This window comes from Tachysurus fulvidraco, chromosome 23 (assembly GCF_022655615.1).
Source record: "Tachysurus fulvidraco isolate hzauxx_2018 chromosome 23, HZAU_PFXX_2.0, whole genome shotgun sequence".
NCBI lineage: Eukaryota > Metazoa > Chordata > Actinopteri > Siluriformes > Bagridae > Tachysurus > Tachysurus fulvidraco.
This window is the reverse complement of record NC_062540.1, coordinates 10473763-10497187: the sequence shown is the minus strand read 5'-3', so window position 1 is coordinate 10497187 and position 23425 is coordinate 10473763. Positions and strand designations below refer to the sequence as shown.

General features: G+C 39.2%; 1 long non-coding RNA gene across 1 annotated transcript; it reads right to left on the bottom strand.

Annotated features, from left to right (window-relative positions):
* Positions 1-673: 673 nt before the first annotated feature.
* On the bottom strand, positions 674-19262 carry LOC125140014. The gene is made up of 2 exons (XR_007139200.1): positions 18374-19262; positions 674-1318 (listed from the first exon to the last, which is right to left on the bottom strand). It is a non-coding gene; the product is annotated as an uncharacterized LOC125140014 (long non-coding RNA).
* Between the last annotated feature and the right edge of the window lie 4163 nt (positions 19263-23425).

Here is a 23425-nt window from a genome sequence, read left to right as displayed (position 1 = left end):
AACAGTCAAGTAATATTTAATAGTTGGTTGAAGAAGCCTATTTACATTAAAGTAGGTTGACAAAATGCAGAGTCCCTCCACAAAACTGGGTTGTCTGCAATGAAGTCAAAAATCTCAGCAGTTTTAGACTGAAGTAGGTTTAAAAATCCCACTACGCCAACAGATTTCAACTGTCCTACCCTCTGTTCATTGCTCCTCAATATAGCCTGCATAGTCATACTCAGACAGACAGACAGACAGACAGACAGACAGACAGACAGACAGACAGACAGACAGATAGATAGATAGATAGATAGATAGATAGATAGATAGATAGATAGATAGATAGATAGATAGATAGATAGATAGATAGATAGATAGATAAAGCTGGACCCAATCAATTATATTACATAAATTATGCTGTGTCAAAATGGAGACCTTTGTGTATAACTAATAAGATTCCACAATTAGCAGAAATTGTCTCTAAAATTCAATTCCTGTATTCAGCGTGTGCTAGAACAGAGTTACCCATTTGACTGCACTTCTGCACTGTCATGTCAATCTGCCCCGCTCTTGTCCTTCATATAGTCATCTCTCTTCCTTTATTTTCCCTTTCTTCCTCTTCATTTTCCTTCTCTTTGACCTTCTTCCCTCCATCAAGGAGCCGGTATTAAAAAAAACACCCACTTCAGCATTTATGGACCTCAGGATGAGCTTTTATTGATCAGAAACGTGCATTAAGGATCACGACAAGTGTGAGAGGGAAAAGGAAGAGAAAAGGAACGATTGCTTTACTTATTCAACAGCTTGACATGCAGCCCTCTCTCCCATCCTGTCCTCTTCACATCTCTCTCTCTCACCAGCAAGACAAGAAATCAATGGGCAGACATAAAGCTCAGCAAGCCCATATTCCAATGATTGCAACTGAGGCTGGATTCATAATCATCAGATTTTATGAGTCATAAAGAGTTGAACAGCATGGCATGCCTAATGTTCACCTTATAACCTCAAAGTGTTTAATCACAGTATTAGAGATCTGATATGTATCAGGTTGGTACAACTAGCTAGATCAGCAAATCCACATGACAGCTCCTTGGATGCTCGGACCCGGTCAGACATGGTCATAAAGTGAATCCTGAAGGGTTAGTATGTGTTTGTGTGCTCCCAGATCTTCTCTGTGTCTCTCATTGCCCTCTGGGGTGATCAATGCACAGCTACAGCTGGTTGAAGGGGACCAAATCCATAGAACAGTTGATTTGGTTCCATTTTACCAGCTTTAGCAAAGCATTCTGGGATGAGTAGGACAGTAATGCTGGAGATCACAGCTGCAGTCCAGAATCTGCAAAGGACATCAGAGAGAATAAGCTGATCAGTTCATCACTTTAGTGAGTAACAGATTTAATGTTTAGTTATTTTGGTTTCAATACGCTAACATCTCAAAGTCTTGACAAATAAAATATAGGATTTAATTAGACAAAGCAGGACAAGATAGCACTTTAAATCTTACAGAAAAGGATAAAAAAAAAAAGCCAATCCACAATAAAAGACACATAGAACAAACTACACTACACTACTACTACTTCCATAAGTTTGCCTTTTACAGTATGATATGTCAAAACATGACCCTTTCTCTCCTGCTCCGTTTATTTATGATCTGTGTCAGTCTGTTTCAGCTTGTTTGCATAAATGAAGCTTGAACAAGAAGGAAATCTATTTACAAATACACATTTTTACTTTTTATGACAGTAGTCTGAAGACACAATACATAATAATGGGATAATTTCATGGCCTGTAGTGGTAGAGGACAGTGTTTGTATAAGAAACATGGTGAACAAGAATAGACAGTGATTCTGGGTCAGGTTCGTACATAAACTGTGTGGTAATGTCTTCATTCTGAATCCTGAATGATATCACATTGTCAAATTCCAAAGTCCACTTTTAATATTAGCCATTAGCTGAACAGTTGATATTACCACTTGATATTACAACCTTTAAGCTGTTGCTATCCCTCCATTCATCTAGACACCGTTGTAATAAGGTACTTCATGGCTATGTCACACTGAGCTTAAAGATCCCACACATAAAAAGTCAGAAAAAGGTATCTGCAATGTACAAAAATGCCTAAGCCAGATTAGGGCTAATGGGGCTCATCCCTATACCCAGGCCTGGTGATGATGTCTGCAGGTGAGTGTCTAATGATAATGACGCCATCCGTCATCCACTGTAAGATGTATGTTAGAGGTCAGAGGTCAGTTTGAGAACCTGGAATGTCAGTGTAACTGGCAGTGAAAGAACCCTCTTTACTCTTGCACAGCTTTGTGAAGCATAATGGGATTATGCTCATTCAGTATACGTGTGTTTTGTGGATTTAGAAAAGTACTGCAGGAGTACTGGATCATCTGGAGGTGCGGTAAGGGGTAACATCACTGACTACTGACATGCACTTGATTGTGAAGTGTTTGTGATGAAATCAGCAGTGCATCTACATCTCTTTCCTCACCTAAGGTAAAAAGCTATGGGTACTGACAGAAAGAATAATGTTATAAGTATAAGCACTGGTAATGAGCCTCAAAAGCAGTGAATAGAATTGGAGTGGAGCTGCTGCTCTTGTGAATTGAGAGGCGCTATCTGAAGTGGATTGGACACCTTACAATGATGTTCCCTGGTTGGCACTCTCTAGAGATATATTCATGGGCATAGTCACCAAGGCAGAGCAAGGATCCATGCATGACTAATAATTAATTTGGGAACATCTGGGGATCTCCCATGAGGTTTGGGTTCAAACCTTCTCAGCCAATTGCCACCAAGACAGAGGTTTGCTTATTTTTACTTAAACTTACATACAAAAAACGCATATGAAAACCAAACTCTTCAGTCCAAGATAGTTATACTAAAGTGACAACTTCATAAAGACATTTATATAAAGCAGGTGCATGTGTACTATTTTAATATCCATGTAGAGAAACGCTTATTCTCCATTTGATAACTGCTCCTACAGTACATCATGTGTGATTGCTTCTAAGAGCATCTTGACAAGAACACACAGGGTATTGAGTAATTGTGTGTAAGGTTGTGCATGTATTTAAGCCCATGGAGATTGAGAGCATCCTGTGACCTGAAAGCATCTTTAGCACTTTCCTCTTAAAAGGTTTAGAAACAGCAGCTTCAGAAAAACGTAAGAAAACCATAAATTAATCCCAGTTTTCAATACCACTAATGAAGCGCTGGCAGAATTAATAGACACTGACCTCCCTCAGTTTCCGCTGTAATCTGTAATAAGTACATTTTCCCTTTCAGTCCTTCAGCCTGCAGTCATTTGTTTTCATAAGCAAGCATCTAGAAATACATTTTATTTAGCTGTACATGTTATCCTTGCCCTTGAGGGTCCCAAAATTCAACTGCTAACTTCTAAATTGCCATTATTTAAGCATTTTGCCAAAATAAAAGTGAGAGAGAGAGAGAGAGAGAGAGAGAGAGAGAGAGAGAGAGAGAGAGAGAGAGAGAGAGAGAGAGAGAGAGAGAGGATGAGGCGTTTGCTGCATTTGAGGCTGCACTGGGTGACTGCATTAGGTATGTGGGATGGGCTTAATAGTATAGATGGGGGAAGGGTCTAATAAATAGAACACAGCACATCCATAACGCAAATACTTTTTCTTTCACATCTCCCATCAAACACACACACGCGCACACAACACACACACTACCCTACATCTTAGTTGTCTCTTAAAATACTTGAGCGATTGTGACTTTGTTGTTGACCTCCGCCCGTCCTTTTAAAAATAAACCCTCTGATGGAGAAAGAATGAAGGAGAATGTTGACACCTTGTGTGTGTGTGAGAGAGATGATTGCACCACTATGATATTATTATATTCTATGCATGAAGACTGTAACTAGGATCAGAGTGTAACTTCATGTTTCTTAGGAGCTTAGTTCTGTTCAGGATTCATTCAGTGAATGTGGTGACAAACCATTTGCTAATTAGTGATCAGCTGGCCGGGGTAAGGACAGAATGTGCTGAGAGGGTGTGTTACAAGGGGAAGAACGCTCACTGCAGAGATCACTGAATCACAGCCTGTTCCCCAGCAGCCTCTTATTCCCCAGAGTCCCTTCTACGGACAAATAGCCACATCAAAGCAGTATCATAGAGTCCTCTACGAAATCACAGGCACTAACTTTTCATATCAAGAATGTCAGTTACTGGTTAGTTGGGAAACAATACATAATATGTACATTTATTAATCATTTCAGGTAAAGGTTTAAGGCTAAAAGTGTGAAGGCACTACACCTTACATGAACATTGGTTGGTTGTGTGAATAATCTGGATATGAGTCCAGAGTTTGTTGTATTATTGATAGAACAAGGCTTGAGAAACTGAGTGAAAGTTTTCATGTGCAATGCGGGTGCTTGTTTTGTATCGTCAGGCTGGTATTAAAGACATGGCATACCCTGGTCTATTCTGAGTATGTGTATCCCTGCCACATTCCATTCCTTATCTCTTCAGTCACGTTTTAGGACAGCTGAAATCCTGAAGGGTGTGTGAGGGTCCATGAGAATGCAGCTACTAGGCTTGCAATGTACAGGTGATATATGGGACTAGACAGCTGAGAATTGTTTCCTGTGAATAACTATGGGGTTTGACAAGATCCAAGCATCGAACTATTCAAGGCCGTCATTCAGCTTTCAAAGTCAGGACAGGCATTGCTCTCATATCTGCTCTCATTATGTCACATTTCTCTTAATTTTACACAAAAGTCTTCTTCACATATCCTCTGCTTTATTTCCTTAATCCCCATTCTTCATATTTCCTCAGACTTGGCCCCATCTCTCTCTCTCTCTCTCTCTCTCTCTCTCTCTCTCTCTCTCTCTCTCTCTCTCTCTCTCTCTCTCTCTCTCTCTCTCTCTCTCTCTCTCTCTCTCTCCCCTTATCTGGACAAGTCTCAGTTTGTGGTGTGACTGACATGCCCACAACCCCCAACACACCAACCCACATGCACACACACCTGTTCAGCTCTATCAGCTATATAATATAACTGCTTTTAGCCTCTGTCTCCTATCACCATGCCCTCTTTGCCATGACAGTGCCCCAGGTCTGACTCTCACACCAAGCACTAACAGAGGTTTAAAATGTTTTCAGAGCACCAGACTCACAGAACAAGTGACATTTATACCCAGAATAAAATCATTCATTATTAGGTATAATATACTGTAGAGGTACTGTATAAAATGAAAAGAAAAAACAGAAAGATTCCTATAAATGCATCTTTCATAAATCAAGAGGTCCCAGAGCCTGAGGTCTGGTAAAATATCACATAACAATGAAGCTTCCAATCCCCATACTGCAGAATCAGTAAAAATACAAAGGAAGCTCTATGATTGGAGTTACTAACAGCCTGACTACTACACAGTGCCTGAGAGGGAGCTTTGTGAAGTAATAGATAATATGATTGACAAACAAGTAAAGACGCTCCTTTGTCCTGATCGGTCGGGTGTTATTGGGCCACATAATATGATTTTACAGACACTGCGGTAGTTTTCTCAGCATTGTTTTTTTCGACGTTTATTTTAAATGAATTCAATTACTTTAAATTTTGGCATGAGATCAGAACGACCGGTCGTTTTTACCGTCATATGTTCGCTGTCTGATCTAACAGAATTACGGTAACATTAATCTAAGATATGGTTCTAAACTATTTAGAATTGACTAATATGTAATTGACCAATTCAGCTTGCCTTTATGTTTGTAATGCAATGCATACGCAAACAGAAGTAAATACATTTAATGAATTATGTCTTTTAAATACAACACACTCTTTTAAAATGTTGGCCCCGACTTCCAGTGACACAATGTCTTGTAAAATGTCGGGTTTTTTGTTGCTCTTGACACATCTGATCCAGCTAATAAAGGGCTCTTCTGTCCACTATTAAGCTCTGGGAGCTTGCTGGGAGAGGACGAGAAACTGTGCAGGTCAGTAATAAGTCCAATAAACTATTTAATGAACTCAATAAAATGAAACCTATACTGAAATATGACATAAATATATGTAATATTTTCTATTTTACAGGTGTATTAGAATTTATATTGCCGTGTCGGGATTCCAGTCATCATGTGGTAACTCAGGGTTAAAAACAACACCCAGCTGTGGTATTTGCTACAATCAGCTGGCTTGCTAATTGTCCTCATTCAATCCCTACTGTTTATTACACTGATTTCTGTCCCGCTTGTAAACTTTAATGTGCGCCCACCATTAACTCTGTTCTTATTTATATACTATTGGCTTTTTATTTCTAGATTAGATTCCTACAGAGCAAAAAAGAAGTCATTAGCCATTTTAAGGGCCCTGATGAGGCAAATCACAGGCACCCGAGCATGGGACTGGAGTTGTGTGGTTTTGTTGAGAGGTGTTAACCATGCTGCAGTGCGTTTGCAGCTCCTTTCCGCTTGCCCCTGCATTTGGACGTGAGCGTTCAGCCCTTACTCAGCACTCTTTCAGCCCCTGATTGGCTGATCCAGGCAAAGTGCGACAGTAACAATAGCCTTAACTCTCATCCATGCGTTCTCTACAAAAAAATAAAGAGGCCCAGAATGTCCAGTGTGATGGGAAAAAAATGGAAGGAAAACATTAATAATGCTCAATATGTATTTTTTTTCATGATAACATTGTTTTATTGTTTCATGATAAAAGAACTTATCCTACATAACTATTATCCTTTTATAGTATAACGGTTATACTGTAGTGATTATTTCTTTATTTTCCTTTGGATTTAATTCCAAAACAAAATTTTATTATTAATCTTTTAAATCACATGGTAATGATATCGCTAATTAGAGTTAGCAATTTTTTTTCACTACTGTATTTGGGATCGTTTTATTTTTAAACCTCTCTCTCTCTCTCTCTCTCTCTCTCTCTCTCTCTCTCTCTCTCTCTCTCTCTCTCTCTCTCTCTCTCTCCCTGTGTGTGTTTTAGTTTTAGTTTTTAGTCCTCTCTTAAACTGCTAAAGAGTTTAAAATTTGTAGTGTGTCACTTCCTAATCTTACTTAATAGTGGTTTACTCGGGATTGCATTGTTTGTCTTGTCCAGTCTGAAATGAGATTCCTGGGGAGCTCCTAAAATGCACCATGACAACTTTTTTATTCCGTTTCATTTTTTTTTTTTAAATTGCAAAATGGTATGATATCGCAAACTCTTTAGCACATTAGAAAATCCTTAATACCAAACTATGTATTGTAGATATCATTAGCCAGTCCATTACACACAACCACACACAATGCACTGAATGAGCAGCAGTAACATGGAGAAACAGCGGTATAGGAGGAACTCAAGCAGAAACAAAAAGCTCTGTATTACACTGAACTATACATCTGCTGTGTAGCCATCAGTGAATCTCTCAAATCACAATCGCTAAAATCACACGATCTACGACAAACCAGGTTCGGTGCGTATGAAGCGTTTCTAAAGCATTCTTGCGACTTATGGAAAGTCAGCTTTTAATATACATAAATAGATGAGCTTTATTAATTCAATCACTAGAAGGAAAAATATTACAAATAGACCAGTGAAGATCCTAAAAGCTGATTATTATTACAAAATAATGTTATATCCAGAAAACAGCTAACTTTCTTTACAATATTCCAGAAGTGGATTTTATTTGATTCTAAATGTATATCAGAAATCAAGTGATTTTTTTTTTCAAAGTGGATCACAAGCTTATGTAAGAGTTTTTTTACGCTTAAGGAGTAGTGAACATCAGTTTGTGTGTGTGTGTGTGTGTGTGTGTGTGTGTGTGTGTGTGTGTGTGTGTGTGTGTATTACATCTCTAAAAGCATTTCATGACCACTACAAGACTGTAGCATTATGTTGGTTAAAAAGAATATGTTTAAATTCTTGTGGAAAAAAATAGAAAAATGTGGGATATCCCTGAATTCATCCTTTATTCCGCTTTCTGCTGACAAGTGGGGATTTTTCTGCACAGTTTTTGTTTTCTTCACTCTTAATACTAAGAGGTGTTCTGTTGCATTTCTGAACTTGCAGAACACACTCTATCACACTCCATCGCCTGCTCACACACACACACACACACACACACACACACACACACACACACACACACACACACACACACACACACACACTAAGAAAATGTACTGAGGTAATAAATGTACATTACACACAAACACACACACATACACAAAGACACACAAACGCACACATACACTCTCCATGTCATTTTTGGCTGAGTTTTTTCCTTTCCTCCTCATCTCCTTTTTGTGGTTGTGACTCATCTCCTTGACCTTCTGTTCACCTTCTCTCTGGAGTGTCCACCTAAAATACCGCACATCAGTCTTTCCATCTCTCTCTCTCTCTCTCTCTCTCTCTCTCTCTCTCTCTCTCTCTCTCTCTCTCTCTCTCTCTCTCTCTCTCTCTCTCTCTCTCTTCTCTCAATCTCTGCATCTGGTCCCGGTCACCCCATTAATGTTTCATTCCTTAAGCAGTTTACGTGGAGATCAGTAAGTTTGACTGTTTTCCTCACAGCAGTGATCATCCTGGAACTTGACCAAGGCTCTCAGCACCACTTCAGGCTTTATTCAGGCTACTGCAAAGTATCTGCTTTGGATTATGTTTCACTATCATGTACATCATATTCATCATGTTAATAGAAGAAGATTTAGTCTACTTCCATTTATAAGATTCTGACAGCACTCTATATAACCTGTTCTGTTCAGTTGTCAGACATTTTGGGTTGTTTTAATAAAAGCCTATTTATTTTGTACCTGATTCTTTTTTGCACTAATTTGTTGAGGTGCATTTTGAATTTTAGTACATTAAAAGTAATGTGCGGTGAACTTTATTTACTCGAAAGGAATAAATGCAAATTGTAAATCTTTAACTTCTAAAAAAATCTAAAACTTAATGGTTTAAAAAAGTTCTTTACTATACTGTTTGTAATGAAATTGTGGTATATTCTCTTTGAAATGACTTTATTAAGCCGGAAAATGATTTCTGCTCAGTTGGAAATCAGTCATCTTGCTTGTAGGGAACCACAGCTTGTGCCAATCATCCTGGATAACATAAACTTATGCTTAGTTCAAATAGTCTTTGGCAAAATGGTAATAAGATGACAAGCAATATTTAATATGTGAATTAAATGATAAAGATTACAAGACATAAACTTAAAGTGATCTTAAACTTTTTGTTTAATATAAATGTATGCATAATAGACTTTTTGTACTATATTTCTTATGTTTGGTAAAGCTGCTTTAAGAAAATGTCCATTGTTAAAAATGAATTGAGTTTAGTCTTAAAGCCTTACATCAATTCAGATGTCACATGAGTCGGCACCAGTGTAAATCACCTGAGCTTGTGTTAACTAAAGAAAATGTCATTTTAAAACAGTAAAATTTTGTCATTTACATTTTTTCTCTTTCTCTTTGCCTAACCTTCTCACTCTCATATTCTTTCCTTTTGGGTTAAACTCAACCTTTTGTTGCAGCCCATCATCATCATCATCATCATCATCAGCATCATCATCATCATAATCTCTCTCTCTCTCTCTCTCTCTCTCTCTCTCTCTCTCTCTCTCTCTCTCTCTCTCTCTCTCTCTCTCTCTCTCTCTCTCTCTCTTTTGAATACTGTTAACTATTGGCTTTAACCCGCATATCTGTGCTGGAATGTACCTGACTGTGCACTTCTAAAGTGTTCAATTAAGTGTGTATGAGTGTGTGTGTGTGCGTGTGTGTGCGTGTGTGTGTGCGTGTGTGTGTGCGTGTGTGTGTGTGTGTGTGTGTGTGTGTGTGTGTGTGTGTGTGTGTGTGTGAGAGAGAGAGAGAGAGAGAGAGAGAGAGAGAGAGAGAGAGAGAGAGAGAGAGAGAGAGAGAGAGAGAGAATACAGGATACAGTGTTTCAGATCTTCAGACACTCACACACACTCACACACACTCACTCATCAATCATTTTTGTGATTTGTGATTTTGTGACATATAGACTGTAATTAATAAATTTTATTTGAAACACTGAAATTTTTCTAACTCTGTAGGTAATATAAAACATCACCAAATCATCAGTGATATTTGTTCTCCTTTTCTACAGCCATGGTGTGTTTTTTTTTCCGCCTTTGCAGTAATATTATGGTGTGTATGAAAGAAAAGAGCAGAATATGCAGTCATTTCAAAGACAGATGCTTTTCCTGCATATGCTCATGATTGACAGTGGAAGAGCAATGATAAATTTCATGCTTCCCAGGCTTACTAGCATTATGTAATAACACTTTAATAGCAGTATTAATAATTTGTAATAACAATCATTGTGCCACTTCGTTGCAGTGACATATTATTAGTAATATGGTGTGTAATTGGCTGTAACAGGCTGTGCTCTTGTATGCCAACCAAAAGAGCCGAGCGAACCCTAAAACCCCAATATCGTGCCCACGTTCTTTTAATGCCCTCCTTCTGGTTTACAGCTCTAGTGAATTTTAATTAGGCTACCGTACTAATGTTGAGGAAACGTGTCCACTTATTCATGTTGAATTTGTTTTAGTATGTTTAAACGGATTCAGTAGGAAGTGCTTCTTGCTAGCTGTGGACAGACATGTGACACTATAAACGGTGAAACACCAGGCGAAGAAAACTAGTAAAAGTTATGGTGTCAATAAGCTTTGGCTGTCTCACTCGGAAATGCCCTCAGCTCAGCTAAAAGAAAAATTATAGTCAGTAATAATAAGTCCATCTGTGATGGTCCACTAAGCTTTGATTCTATGTAATTATCTGTACGCCTCTCTCACAGTCTCTCACTCTCTCATGTAGATGGGATTGGCTGTTATTGTGCTTAAATGCTAGCAGATGTCTCCTTAATTGATTGAAACAAATTACTGAGGCATTGATCCCGTGCGTGCGTGCGTGTGTGTGTGTGTGTATGTGTGTGTGTGTGTGTGTGTGTGTGTGTGTGTGTGTGTGTGTGTGTGTGTGTGTGTGTGTGTGTAGGCAGTTTAGATCATGGATGCAATTTGAACCAAACTGTGCTTCATTAAAACATTATTTTTTTTCTAGCTCAAAGCTGCAAATCTCATTACATCATTTACATTCTTTATTTTGTGTATCTGAATTGTGAAAAAAAATCATCTGTGTCACAGTCACTTTTACATAACCCCATTTTATGCAGTACTGTAAATTTATGCATCCCTGATTCGTCCTCGGCCCCTGTTAGCTGAACCTTTAAGATGCCGCTATAACCAAACCACACTGGTTGACCGACTAACTGTCAAGGGGATCATGGTTAATGGTGAGCACGCATACAAACGTTCCTTACGATCTGACCTCTGCATTCATTCTAGAGGCTTAACTTTTGACCTCAGCTGATCTCTTTGAGGTCTAGAGGTAACCTCTGATCATGTCTTAACCTGATTGCACATGCTAATTAATGTTTTAAACTGGAGATGTCGTTTAAATTCCAGCTTCTTGTGCTGTGTCTCAAAACATGTTTGATTTTACAGTAAATCCCACCACACACGGTGCTCAGGAATGCCACTCATGTACTGAACAGGATAGATGGTTTAGGTTCAGCACTAAGACTCCTTATCATAACTCCCCGAGGCAAAGCAGTTGTCATGTACTGTGCACTTATTGTGTAATGACTTATAATACAGCTTTCAGCAAGCTGCTGTCGTGAACCCGCACTCTGATTTACCGCACTGGATTTATATGCCTACTCAAACAAACACAGATTTCCGCCTTTACAACCATACGGTACATACAGCACGCTGAATTATATATAAATGTCATCTAGGTGTGTTGAATTTACTGGAAATTTTTCCACAGCTAGTTTTCAGATTTATTTTTCATTAACCTAAACCAAAATGGTGCTTTCTGGTCTATATTTGGCCTGATTTACAAAGGACAAGTCAGAATTAAATTTCAGTGGTTAACTACACTCGAGGTCATGCTGAATGTGAGTGAAAAGAATTGTTAAGCAACATGATTGAGAGGTTTATTTGTTCTGATTTAAGTTGGATCAAACGCTATCAAATATTACGCAGTGAGTTCCATCTAATAGAGGTCCCTTAACTGTGTACATTACTATATACATTATTCTCTCTGAATTCTTTCTCTATGAAAAAAAGAGGATAATAATTCACTCATATGATCTGGATTGCATTCTATATATTGCACACATGCTGATCTATTCCAATAATGCATTCACCTGACTCATGTATAGTGCTATCACTTTAATTCAATAATCATTAAAACCCAGTGTGCCTCATCCCCTTTTAATTCCCCAGCGATGTGTCTTCTTCTATCACTGGGTCATGAAGTACGTTGGACAACACAGGATTAGAGTTAAGGCAGGTTTAGGCCTGATCTGGCTGTAGTGGGCCCCTAGGCCCCTGACTTTGGCTGCCTCAGCACACTGACTCAGTCAGCATTGCTGCATATTTAATGTCCTGATGAGCACTTCCACCTGCTGACATAGGCAAAGTGACCGAACAATACACCCCTCCCCTCCACACCTCAATCACTTTATCTGACCATCCACGCAGCCTTGTATTCAGCCAGCCTGCTATTCAGCCAGCCATCCTCATCTGTCCATCCCCTGCCTTTTCCTACGAACATATGATCTCACATACTGACCCCTTTCTTTCTTTCTTTCTTTCTTTCTTTCTTTCTTTCTTTCTTTCTTTCTTTCTTTCTTTCTTTCTTTCTTTCTTTCCTTCCTTCCTTCCTTCCTTCTTTTTTTCTTTCTTTCTTTCTTTCTTTCTTTCTTTCTTTCTTTCTTTCTTTCTTTCTTTCTTTCTTTCTTTCTTTCTTTCTTTCTTTCCTTCCTTCTTTCTTTCTTTCTTTCTTTCTTTCTTTCTTTCTTTCTTTCTTTCTTTCTTTCTTTCTTTCTTTCTTTCTTCCTTTCTTCCTTCTTTCTTTCTTTGTTTCCTAACGGACCACCACTCTTTATCTCCCTGTCTCCACCATGTAGCCCACATTCCCAACTACATGCTCTCCTGCAGCCATGCTCTATATGTTACTGCTCTCAACTCGGTCATGCACACTCTTGCACCTGGTCCCTAGAGTATCCTATCCCACTTTCTCTCCTTCTTTCTTTGTCTCGCTCACTTATATGCATATGCTCCCGTTTTGTCGAATGCTCATCTTCTTTTTAAGGCTTTTGTTTTTTAAGTCTAATGTTCTTGCTTTCTTTTGTAACACTCAGAATTTTTCCTTTTGCCATTTGGATCTATTTCATCGTATCTAATTTTGGACCATTCCTTCCACATGCATGCGCAGATATAGTCTCAGACGCTGCTCAGCTGTTCAGTGTGTGTAAATTGAGAGCTGTGATTCGATGACTGTTCTCAGTGGACTAGTCAGACAGGAGTTTGATGCTCAGCGAAGTCCATATCTGTAACACGCCTCAGATTTAGTGTGCGGATGATCCAGGCTAATTTATTTTATGTTGGTGAAGAAGGCTAAATGACAATCGCACAGCCCAGACTCTCATATACAGAGACACATTCATACACACTCCTTTATCACTGTTAATGCACGGGGGTTAATTGCCTTGTGTAGCTCAAAATGCTATACTGTAGCTCCTGTATATTTTCATAATTAAAGCTGTGTTGTTGTTTTTTTAAAAGGAAACCAATATATTAAATATATTAAATGCCTACACCTATATTTAGTGTTAAGCTGCTTTGCAATAATTGTAAAAATTATTTCCTCATTTAAACCAGCCAAATTATCCCTATAAGGTCAAAATATCATATGTGCTTATTATTATCAGGACATCTGAGATTTGTCCATACAGACAAACACACACGCACACACACAAGACAGCTGAACATGTCATGCTGTAGTTTAAGTGAATGGATTAGCATGACTGAAAGTGTAGTCAAATTGCTAATTCTGTACTAAGAACTCTGTTCTAATACTAAGTCTGTGTCCTGAAGCTGATGAACCAGGAGCATGTGGTTTATGATAGAAATGTTCCTTCTAAATTATGGTTTAATGGTGTAGTCTGATATACAGTATTTTGCCTTCTCACTTTGTCTTTCTCTATATTTACAAATTTCTCTCTCTCTCTCTCTCTCTCTCTCTCTCTCTCTCTCTCTCTCTCTCTCTCTCTCTCTCTCTCTCTCTCTCTAATCATATTCTATATAAGACAGCATTTGGGAATAAGAGTAAGACAATATTCTCACTTCAAAGAAAACTATTACAGAGTGTATCTAACACACACATACACACCACAACAATTAAAGTATTCCTGTAGGAGTTCTCTAAAATCTCACTTCAAATTCAGACAGTTTGCGATTCGTTTTTCCACTCAGACAGTGTGAAGTGTGTGTGAAGCCCCGCTCTCTCTCCTGCCTGGGATACATACTTCTTTACATTCCATAGTTGCTTGTGTTCATATGGGCATATAAAGAAGTATGTCCCCCAAGCAGGGTCCATGGGCTCGGATACACAGCACTGTCCCATACCTGCCTCGCCCTCTCGATGGAAGAACACTGGTGCAGTGCAAAGTTGCAGCGAAACTTTTTTATATATGGCTATTACAGTAGAATACATACAAATTCTATTTTATATATTTTATGTATTTTTCCCTTTTTAATTCAAGTGTAATTTAGGTCTCTGTATGTGTACTGTGAATGTACAAGGCTCATGCTAATTCGGTACTAAATATTACACCACAACAGCGAAAATTATCCAGACTGCATCTCCTGATTACTTCACAGGACAAGTTGCTAATACCACACTTTTTTCTGGTTCATTTCCCTTGAATAAATAAATAAATTCCACATTTTTATATCGCTTTGAGAAAAACACACAAGCAGTATAAATTATTACACCATAAGCGTATATTGGTAGTTGACGCATTTTATCTCTCGCTGCCTTTATTTTCATAACTTAGAGATTTTCAGCACTTTCAATCTCTCTCTCTCTCTCTCTCTCTCTCTCTCTCTGAAAAAAAGCTGCATTGCTGTACACACATGAACCTTTTTGCACATGCACATTATGACACAGATGTGCTAGTTTTTTTTTTAAGTCTGCCTATGCAGAGCAGCTCCATGCACAATTCACCTTGACAGTCAGCCCTGGAGGTGCCACTGCAGCAGAGAGAGTGAGAGAGAGAATGAGAGAGAGAGAGAGAGAGAGAGAGAGAGAGAGAGAGAGAGAGAGAGAGAGAGAGAGAGAGAGAGAGAGAGAGAGAGAGAGAGAGAGAGAGAGAGAGAGAGATTTGGTACTTACCTATTGGGTAACCATCAGATTGAGTCCCCCAGGTTAACGTTCAGTTTCAGTTCAGTTCAGTTTCTAATAGGCCAATGCACCAAACAGGAAGGAAAGAGTGCCTTGTCCATTCCTCTCTTCTACTCTGGCCCAGGTGCTGCCTCTGCAATCTCTTTCCTCCTTCTTTTTTCCTCTCTTCTGCTATCCTAGTCTCTCTCTCTCTCTCCCTCTCTCCCTCTCTCTCTTTCTCCTATTCTGTGTTTCACACTCTAACACTCTCTCCCTCCCCCATCTCCCTGTCTGTCTGTCCCCCAACACACAAGCGTGCGCACACACACATAAGAAGCAAAGTTTGTCCACTGCATGGTTCCTCTGTTCTCTCATCACTGTCCTGAATAGCCTCGAACATTCTGATGTGTAGCTAATATGGTCCAGAGGAGATAAATGGTTATCTGATGATCTGTATCGCTGACCTAGCGTCACTGCATTCTCCCTCTCATCCTCTCATGCCTGGTTTTCTCACTCACTCAGTCTATAATGCACAGCCTATAGTGCCTGCACCACACACACATACACACACACACACACACACACACACACACAGACACACACACACACACACACACACACACACACACACATGCACACCTCCTCCTCATTCTCTCTTCCACTCGCTCTTTTCTCCTCCCCTTACTTTCATTGACCCCTGACAGTATATCCCACTCTCTCACTCACACTTCCCCCTGATTATATGCATCAAATAATGATCTGATAGAAACGCACAACTACAGTATGTGTTTTTATACCAACGGTTCATAGGTAGCTCTGGGATATAAAGTCATTACATCTATAAATATTTATTACATTTATACATCTATGTATAAATCATTACATATATCAATTCAGAACACAAAGAAGATCACTGTGTCTACACAGAATGTGTATTTGTATCTCCTTTGTATCACCATGTATCACCTTATTTTTACACCCCTTTCTCAGTGATAAACTCAAGTAGCACAGCGCTGAGTTTCCCTTTAAATAATTAGACCATCACAGGGAAGTGTCACTGCTTTCACTGCAAGCACCTCACTGCAGTGTTGGATTGCAGAGACACTATATAGTGTGTGTGTGTGTGTGTGTTTGTGTGTGTGTGTGTGTGTGTGTGTGTGTGTGTGTGTGTGTGTTACCCTTGCATGACCAATAATTAGAGCACAGGGAAGTCAGATGACGATCCAACCAGCCTCAGTAATCTAATGATCCCTCATGCTGTGCCTAAGTATGTCTATCATGTTATTTTATATTAAGTGTCCAATTTTTAACAAAATCATTAGACTGCTTTACCTTTATGTACCTACAAAGACAATGCTCAGGTAATTACAAGACGTAACAAGGAAACAGTTGTAGTGGTTCTTCATGTTGTGTAATTAAGCAGATATGAAGCAGATGTTTAACTACATTCTACATTTAACTATCTCCAGGTTTGTCCCCACATTTACATACAAACCAAATAATATGACTATATCATAAAGCTTCGCCAAAATATAATGAAGTTGCCATCATAGAATTACACATAGAATTACACAACACTTTTTTTTTTTACTTAATGAATAATACAGAGATGACGCCTGGGATAGGCACAGGCTCCCCGTGACCCGAGGTAGTTCGGATAAGCGGTAGAAAATGAGTGAGTGAGATGAGTAATACAGAGATTAAAATATTGGACTATGGAAGCTCATAATTAATAACCGAAGTATTACAGAACACACTATTTTATATAAAGTGGGATAATATATTACCAATGTAAAACTGAGAACCAGACAACACAGTGTGCACCCATTACCTATATGCAGAATACGCATAACAATTTATGAAAGCAATTCCTCTTTTCTGTCATTTACAATTTGAACACCTCAATAAACAACAATATTATTTTACATGACATGCTACTATTACAAATTGGATAGATGGAGCTGTCATTATTAGATGATCATTTAAAAACTTAGCGTACGTATACGGCAAATAATCTGAATTTTATATAAAACAAGAATTTTATATAAATTATAAATAATCCGTAGGTTATACAGTATGTAGTTTACTGACACGCAGAAGTCTGCATCCAGCGTCTTATGGACGACTGTATATAGCTGACTCTCCCTATAGCAGATTCTCTGTAATTAAACTGAAAGTCATCATAAATCACCACTCCTTCCCTCTCCCGCATTCACCCGCCTTTCTTTTTCATCTGTCTTTCTTTGATGCTACCAGTTAGTTGTGTAAATCCAGATCTCCCCCACCCCACACGTTGAATATGAGCTTTCCAACTCTACACTATACATGGAATGATTACTTGGAAATATGTTTGTCAGGACACACACACACACACACACACACACACACACACACACACACACACACACACACACACACACACACACACACACACACACACACACACACACACACTTTAGGAACAGGTGTACCATTCCTGTCCTGCACTAGCCAATCCCGATCTCCCCACACCACAGTCCTCCACCTACAGCAGCTGTTCAATCTGAGAACAGTCCAACTGTCACATGATCCACAAATCTCTGGTTCAGTCTGCATTTAAACATGGCCTGGCTCACCACCATGCCAACAGGGTAAAATTAGCAGGTAGAGAGTTGTTCCACAGAGAGGTCAAGGTCATATGTGTTAGTCCCTGTATGTCTCATCATCACTGTCAGTCCCTGATTACTTCTCTTTAAAAGGATCAATTTGGAATTGTGTTCATATTGAGTGACGTGAGTAAAGACAAAGTACTCTACTCTTTATGTACTCTTATAAAATAAAATAAACTGGAACATTTTTACACAAAAAGACAAAAAGTCCCCTGGTGTCTAAAAGTCTAAAACAATAAAGAACTCTGCCATTTCCAAACTTCTCGAATTGCTTCAGCTTCTTCTGTCGACATAACCTGGTGCAGGTTGTAATGTGATGCAGTAGTATAATAAGGGTGCTAGCATCTCCACTAGCGCTAGCACTAAAGCAACTTTGACAGGAGCAGTATGCCAGAGCAGAGAGCTCAGCGCTACTCCGGCTGCATATTAACACATACATAAACACAGGCATGCAGCAGTAGAGACAGGACAAGATAAAGAGTGTTCACACACACGTCCCATACATGCATTCACGCATACACACTCACTTACCGAGAGAGGCCGTACTGGATGGGGATGTAGCAGGATCGTCTGTATACCAGCAGCTGAATCAGCGTTTGAGAGTTTAAGGATGAGAGCAGAGAGAAGGGGAGAGAGAGAGAGAGAGAGAGAGAGAGAGAGAGAGAGAGAGAGAGAGAGAGAGAGAGAGAGAGAGAGAGAGAAGGGAAAAGGAGGTGAAAATAAAAGAAAGATGAAGGAGAAAAGGAGCCGCTTGCTTCTTCATATGGTGGACAGGAAAAAGAAAAGTTGAAAGGAATCAAAATAGAAAGGCTGGAGGAACAGAGCAAGGTAGGTTAAAAATAACTTTGGCTATCATAGACCTCCAGCCCATCTCATCACCGTATGGGCATGTCTGCTTGGCAATGCATCATGGTACTTTTAGAGGAAACCCCACCCCTATCCTCCCACCTGTCCTATGGAAGCCAGATTCTCTGAGTTACATCCTGAGGGATCTGAAACAGGAGTAGGAGACAGTATGGACAGTGTGTTGTCATTAAGAGAACAAGAAAAAAAATGCAGAAACAGCACTGGTAAGATAAAGATTATTGATGGCTTTTCACTGTTTATTCCCTGGGATGTCTTCAAGTTCGTCTTATATTCCATACTGTCACACACTCCTGTCCATCCCAAAAGCCAAAAAGAAGTGGGTCAGCCTGGTTAATAACACCATCAAAATTCGTCAGGGCAGCAGACCTCAGGAAAAAGAATCGAATAGCATTAGATACAAAGCAGCCAGACATGACCATGATGATCTAAAAAAAAAATAAAAAATCTAGAGCAATGTGATAATGCTACACACAGGGCAGGTATCAAGAGTTAAGAGTGATCAGTAGAGCCTCCCACTGTCCCGAGGCTTTTATACCCCTGGTGTAAAGGCCGACCAACGTCCATCTGGCCCTTCACCCACTTCCTTCACACTCTGACCTTATTTAGTGAGGCAGGGCAAAAAATAGCACCTTCAAGTGTTGCTTGCTTTGCCTCTCAGTGGGTTGGGCATTGAGTAGGCTGGGCTTCCTGCAGAGAAAGGGGAATGTTTGATAGGCAGATAGTGAGAGGGATAAGCAGGTGGTCTTTAGACTGAAAATTTTGTCTGTGCTGTTTTGATTTTGGTCAATTTTTTATCAATATCTTTCCCACAGCTGTAAAAAGAGACATTTTTAGAATGGGTTTTTATAATCTATCTGTCTTTCACAAAAGCCATAACCTACACTGCTGCCCTTCATCTGCTGGTATTTTTAGGCTAGCCAAATAAAGCTTTGTGTCCCCCCCAGTTCAGCCCTGAAACTCAGTGAGCTGACCTGCTGCAAGCTGATCATGGTGCTCAGCTATGTATGGTCAGAGTTCTTGAGCTTTAAGAGAGAGAAAATCACCTAGGCCGAGTCAAATATCCTGTGCATGCGTCCGTTTCATACTGCTTGATTTGCCAGATTGTGCCAATGAAACAGGATTCTGCAGTAAATCCCAAGGCTGTTGTTCTCCACCTTGAACACTTATTTTATTGTTCACTGAGTTTTGGACAAAGGCCTGATTATTCTGCTGCATGTTGCGATCGCAACAAAGGCTTGAGGTATAACACATATCATACTCTGTCAGGGTCTGTTTAAACAGTATACTTAAACTATTATTATTATTATTATTATTATTATTATTATTATTATTATTATTATTATTATTATTATTATTATTATTATTATTATTATTATTTAGTCTTCTTAGATACCAACCTAGTACTTTAAACTTGGCTATTCAAATATTTATTATTTCTGGTAAGTGTCAGAAGAGAAAGGATGAAGGGAACAAAATCAAAGAAAGAATAATTTTTTTTTTTGAAAATTAGAAAACTAATAGAATGGCAATTTCCCTCATTATCCTGATGTGATTGGAGTATAGTAAAGTAGAGCAGAGTAAAGTAGAGTAGAGTAGAGTAGGGAAGAGAAGAGAAGAGAAGAGAAGAGAAGAGAAGAGAAGAGAAGAGAAGAGAAGAGAAGAGAAGAGAAGAGTAAAGTACAGTACAGTACAGTAGAGTAGAGAAGAGAAAAGTAGAGTAGAGTAGAGAAGAGTAGAGTAGAGTAGAGAAGTGCTTCTATGATATGTAATGCAAAAGTGTAGGATAAAGCAGGGGCTCCAGAATTGAGAGGACAGCACAAAGAAGGGAGATGGGAAAAGAAAAGATTATTGATTTCCACCTTAAAAAGGCAATCTCCTCAGCTAAAGTGCTCTTGGGGGGAAAAAACGACACACAAAAAAGCTGTGCGTGTGTGTGTGTGTGTGTGTGTGTGTGTGTGTGTGTGTGTGTGTGTGTGTGTGTGTGTGTGTGTGTGTGTGTGTGTGATCGTGTGTGTCCGCTTGACAGAAAGACAGACAGACAGACAGAGGATGTGAGAGAATGTGTCACAAGAGGGCCAGTATGTAACCCAATGTATCACATCGAGGGACTCTTGGTTATTACAGCACTCTTTTAGCTTTGATCTGTTATAAGAAATATTATCATTCGAGCCATAACAATGATAATACATTTGAGAATTCATAGATCTTAAGGGAGAGAGTGACGAAAGGGATAAGCGGAGGTGTTTTTGGATAAAACATGAAATCACTTATTTGAATTGTACAGTAATTTGTTTTCTATTTACCTGGTTGTACTAGTCATTCAGGTTATCTCTGGTATGTTTTTATTAAAAATCAAGACCAGTCCTTTCTTTGGTATACAAAGAACATTAAAAGGACAATCCAATCTAAATTTGGAAAGATTTCTAGCAATTCGTAAGCAATAGTTAGTGACAGCAATGCAAAAATAAGTGACGACAATGAGAGAGTTGGTTGTATCTTTTTTCAACACTGAGGCTCAGGTTTAAATGTTGCCACTGACTATAACATCAGACTATAGAGATTGGGGTGGATGATGCTCTTAATGATAGGGATTACACATTCCCATTTTACTCTGAGATACTGACAAAGTCACACTATTTTTTCCTATAAGATTAATAAGCTAAGTTGCCAATGAAGAGGATGGAAGGCTGTTTGCTTTTTATGGGTTTTCTGTTGAGCATAATATTAAAGTTAAGAAAATTTGTAACTAAGATAATATAGATAAATCAGAAGGTCTATTAATAAAATCACATATGATTTAACAGTAATAATATCTAAGTAAAACATGATGGGGCATGTTGCTTTAGGAAAATAATCAGTAATCAATAAACAGAAAATAAAAATGTAATCATTTGATTGTTTTCTAACGATGTCTTTTCCCTGCCACAGAGAGCAGGCACAGATGCAAATTCAGTTCAACACTTTTAATAAGAGCAAAGTCAGAGAAATCCAAAATGCCAGGCACAATCAGGATCAAAACTCTGATCAAAAGTGTGTTCTGGGTAATTAAGTTTGTTGCAGAGCTCCCCCACAAAGGTTTCACTTTTAGAGCACAGTGTTTATGAGGCTTCACCCTTCGTCGTGGGACGTTGTTGAGCGTTTGGCAAGCATACTTACTCACATTCTCATTCCTATAAGATCAGTAATACACTGGTCCCAAGCACCTGGATATTGGTTAAACACAAGATCTGCAATTTCAAACATGGTGATCAGATTGATGTGATGTAGAGACTTGGAGAATTGGTGTTTAGGATTGGCCCAGGGTTCTGGGCATCTTAGCTTGGTGTACATCAGCCTGCATGTTGGGCCACCAGTACTTGGTGAAATGTGCTCTTGGTAGCTTGGTGACCTGTGGCTAAAGAGTTGTGGACCCAAGTTATAATCCTTGTCTGGTATTTGAAGAGCACAAACCATACATACCGGGGGACAAGAACAGGGGAATTTGGTGCTGGGGCACAAATCAACAGTCAGCCGCTCATGCCATGGCACCCACAATGCACTGTCTCCAATCAATGATTCCAATCCACAGGGCTAGTTTGACAGCCAGCAGCTCTCTTTTGCCAACCCCATAATTGTATTCTGCTTGGGAAAATTCCTCAAGAAAAAGGATACTTCTTGATATTTAGTCTTGTCAGTGAATTGTTATGGGAAGACTCCCCCAAACTCCAGTTTGGATGCACATGGTGCACATCAGTTTCCAGAGAGGGGGAATAAATCAGGATTTCCTCGATTTGGCTGATCATAGATCTTCCCAGATTTTCCTTAGAATGTCATTAAGTAGACACAGTATGATGGACAGGGCACTAGAGAGCCCATATGGCATCACCAAGTATTTATAGTGTCCTGTGGTGGTGCTTCCACTCGTAACTATCTTTGATGCATTTCAGGTTGTAGGGGCTGCAGAGATCCAGTTTGGGTAAAATGCAGGTAGCACTGGGCTTTTTGACAGCCACAGGGACTAGTGGCATATCTGTACCTTTTGGTAACCTGGTTCAGCCCCCAGTAATCAAGGCAAGTCTACCACCTTTCGGTTCCATAAAGGAAAAACACTGCAATGTAGCTGATATGTAGGGTCAGACATACCTTGTTGGAGTGCCTCCTGGAAATATTCCTACAGTACATAGTGTGCTGTTCAGGGACAAAAAGGTGGCAAACCATTGGCTTTGGTTTTACTGAACACGACCTCAAGGAAGTGGAACATCTAAGAAACGAGTTAGTTCCTCTTATCACTGATAGCAGCTTTCATTATGGCTTTTACAGTTCATACAACAAAAAATACAATGTATCACATCACCGATAAAGCACAAAAGCAAAATGCTCTTCATCCAATGGACCTTTGAATTGCAGAAAACGTAAAGGACCAGTTTTACCTCAGATTGTCAGTGGTGACACCCCTTTCACTGAATAAAGGTAACATTCAGTAACAATAGTCTACACAAAGATGCAATGACCAATATACAATTCTGTAGTTGAATAAAAAGAGCAAGTAAAGTTGATATTGTTGTATTGATAAACAGTTTACAGCAGATTGATTCTAGCAGCATTAAAAAGTAATGTTAAAAATTGCAATTGCGTTTTTTTTTTTGTGTGTGTGTGTGTGTGTGTGTGTGTGTGTGTGTGTGTGTGTGTGTGTGTGTGTGTGTGTGTGTGTGTGTGTGTGTGTGTGTGTGTGTGTGT